The sequence below is a fragment of the Ochotona princeps genome, chromosome 18 (genome assembly GCF_030435755.1).
Source record: "Ochotona princeps isolate mOchPri1 chromosome 18, mOchPri1.hap1, whole genome shotgun sequence".
NCBI classification, from domain to species: domain Eukaryota; kingdom Metazoa; phylum Chordata; class Mammalia; order Lagomorpha; family Ochotonidae; genus Ochotona; species Ochotona princeps.
Genome location: NC_080849.1, coordinates 10,011,408 through 10,014,920, shown reverse-complemented (window position 1 = coordinate 10,014,920; position 3,513 = coordinate 10,011,408). Strand labels below are relative to the sequence as shown.

General features: G+C 45.1%; 1 long non-coding RNA gene across 1 annotated transcript; it reads right to left on the bottom strand.

The window, feature by feature from the left end:
- Window positions 1-1,092: 1,092 nt before the first annotated feature.
- Window positions 1,093-3,045, bottom strand: LOC131482494 (uncharacterized). Its single transcript, XR_009247042.1, has 3 exons — window positions 2,820-3,045; window positions 2,677-2,737; window positions 1,093-1,123 (listed from the first exon to the last, which is right to left on the bottom strand). It is a non-coding gene; the product is annotated as an uncharacterized LOC131482494 (long non-coding RNA).
- Window positions 3,046-3,513: the final 468 nt, after the last annotated feature.

The following is a 3,513-nucleotide window of genomic DNA, read 5'->3' as shown; positions in this document are numbered from 1 at the left end:
TAAACCAAAAATAGAACCCGAATTTTAGATAGCTACATTTGCCCACTTGAAACTATTATGCCCTGTTGATGTACATGTCCCTGCCCCTCTCCCACCCTTGGGCCAGCCTTGGCCATGTCCCAGTTTGTTAGACGCCTGCCTGTGGATTCCCTGCATGCTCAGCTCCATAGACAGTTGGCTCCATGCGTTCATCTCAACATTGACATCCAAAGGAGAGTTTTCAGGGATGTTTAAGCCTCATTTTGGTTTTGGTTCATTTTTCCCTTAACCCATTGAAACGAGGTGATGGAAGATTGCTTTGATCTCAAGCCGGGCTTATTCATGGCAGACGCGAGGCCATTGCTTCACAAACAGGAAGCTGCACCTTGCCAAGAGCCCAGGCCTTTATTCAAGCCATTCGGGCCCGGGAGACTCACCAGGGTCCTAAAATTGGCTTAGGGAGACTTCACATCCAACCTAATAAAGTCCCTTAATCAACCGTCAGGCCAGCTGGGTAACAACTGAACTTTTAGTGGCTGCGGCTTTTTCTTGGTTCTAGGCCAGAAACTGTAGGTATAAAACTTAACACCACTAGTGAGACATTTCAGACAGAAATCAATTTTTACATGATAAAAGCTTGCCTTCTGAATCCAAAGTGAGTGAATTTGTAAAAATTAAATTGTATCTCAATCTGTTCGTGGCAGCCTTCTTTGGGCTTTTCTGGATGTCACAGCACCTGAAGAGGAACCGGCAGAGGGTCTTCAGACTGTGCCATTGCTCTGGTGGGGGTGGAGTTCAGTGCCCAGGGCAGAGTATGAAATGAGCGTTTCATAAAATAATGTCCTCAGTTCCTCTTTCCGTAAACTTACACCCCCTTACCGTGAGATGATGTTGTAGGAGACGCTAGTCTGAGCCAATAGCTCAGTTCTTTGACTTAGTCATAAAATGCATGGAAGGCCAGTTTGCATGGCAAGAATCATTTGGTGGGAAGGTGGCATGGTGCCCTGGAGCGTGGGTGCAGGAGTGGTCGCAGTCCCCAGGAAGAGCGGCCCGGCCTCATGAGCTCAGGGACTGGTGCTGCTCCTGCAGCTTCCTCACTTTCAGATTGGATCAGGACGAAGAGCAGATGGCACAGGATGAAGTTCTGGGAGACACAGAAGCAGAAAGTGAGGGAACTCCCATGACAGCCTCCTCAAGAGATGGCTGCAGGGAGTGAAGAATAGAGTTAACCAACCAGAGAAAACTTGAAGATCCATTAGTGTCATTTCTTCTTTTTCAGGCCTGGCACTTGGCATTGCACGTTTTCCGCAATGGAGCATTATTAACTTATGAGGACAAACTCGTCAGTGACTGGCTCAAGGGGAAACATCCCTCTCCTGAAAAGAAGTTTAGTCTGCCATCCAGACTTTGAGCATGCAGATCAAGTCCTACACATTCTCTAAGGATAGTCCTTATCCTGTTGGAGACTGATCAACATACTGCCCTAGAGTTTCCTTTTGTTCTAGCTAAACATATTTAACATCTTCAAATTGTTTCCTATGGTAGAAGCTTTCACCATGCCCAACTTCTGCCATAATTTAGTCTCCAATGGCCTTCTTAGACTGTAGTATCTGGGACTGAGCATATAGTTCAAACATAATCTGGACGATAGGATTGCCTGAGCGTGCTTATAAACGACACCAGCATCACTGTGTTGGAACGGGTTGTGCTTATACACAGTTCGTGGACCCTTGCCAACGCACTGTGATATTCTTGTGCTATTAATATTTGAAGCATAAATATAGGGTGGTACACAAGCCAAAAAGGAATAATGAGTTGTCATTGTTCAAATTATTTTAATTTTCTAGTGACTAATGAAATAAAAAAAAAAGAAAAGCAAATTTAGCAAACCAGAGCCAAATGCAATGACTTTGATCTGCATGCAAGTAGCAGAGCTCTACAAATGGACACTGAGCACTAGTCTATGGTACATTTAAGCCATCTATGCATTGTCCTAAAATGCTGAGAAATCTCTTGGTACATCTGATAAGGGAACTGGTCCTCTAAATACCGACAAAATATGCTTATATTTTTAAACTATATTTATTGGAGAGGGAAAGAAGGAGAAACCAGGGAAGGCACATATACACACACATACACACACACTGTCCAAACGCCTTCAATAACTGGGGCTAGGCTGATGCTAGGCTGGGCCAGAGCCAGGAACCAGGAATCCAATCCAAGTATCCCACGCAGATGGCAAGAACCCAACTAATTGCGCCATCACCTCTGTCTCACACTCCCTTGAGCTACATTAATAAGAAACTCAAATCAGGAGTTACAACCGGAAATCAAGCACAGGAGTGTGAAAGGCAGACTTCTTAACCATCAGGCTAAAAATCTGCTTCTGGTAAGCTTTTTTTTCCAAAAGTTCTGAGTTAGTATGGTTGTGCCCAATGAATTGTTAGAAACGTGGAATGTTCTGTGCATGGGCCCTTGTGTGAGGGGAATCCAAGTCTCCTGCCCAGCAGCAGGTCTAGTCTCCAGTCTGTGTAGCCCAGACTCACATGGGGAGCATTAGCAAGTATTCTGCTGAGATCCAGGTGTAGTATACCATACCCCTAGCATGCTGAGCTCCTCTGATCCATGGGCTCTCTCAAAGCAGGAAAGAAGGACCAAGAGCACCTAAGCCTTAGAATTGGAGACTATTAAACATACCTGGTGGCTGGAAGACTCCGGAGACTTGAGATCCTGCTGTTGACTTGGCCAAAACATTAGGCTGAAGAGTGGGAGACAAAGATTGAGTCACAGGCTGAGGTCACAGTGGCAATGTGCTCTGTGAGCAATAGCATCAACCCCACCTTTCTGGCCAGCGTCCAGCCCAAATGGACACTGGGTTTGTTCCTCAGAATCAGAGAGTTAAGAAGCTTCTTTTCTGCACGACCTGTTAATACTGCACTGCCTGCCCCAGCAGGGCCTTTCTTCGTTCTGGGCAAGAGGTGAAGACCATAAAGTCTGCTGCCATTGGCAAGCCTCAGTTACTTTTGACTTTAGCCTTCATGACAACCCTCTTATTCATTTCCTGGCCATGTTTCATCTTTCTGCCCTAATAAGTTTATGTAATTTTAGTCTTTTACGTGTTCTAAATACTCAGTGTTACACTACATATGTTCCTTGACTCAGTTAAATATGCAGGTAAAATGGGTATATTTCTGAGGGGGGGAGATATTTCAATAAATGAACTCATTGTTTTTAAAAGATTTGATTTGTTTACTTATCTATTTATTTGCTTGTAAGGTAGAATGTTGGAGAGAGAGTTAAAGAAAGAGAGAGAGAGAGATCTTCCATTTGTTGCCTCACTCCCCAAATGCCCACAACAGCCAGGCTGGGGCACACTGGATGCAGGATCCAAGAACGTCACCTGGATCTCCCACAGGATTGCAGGAACCCAAGTACTAAGGTCATCATCTGCTGCATCCCAGGTGCATTGGCAGGAAGTGGACTATGAAGTGGAGGCAGGACGCAAAGCCAGGCACTCTGAAATGAAATATGGGC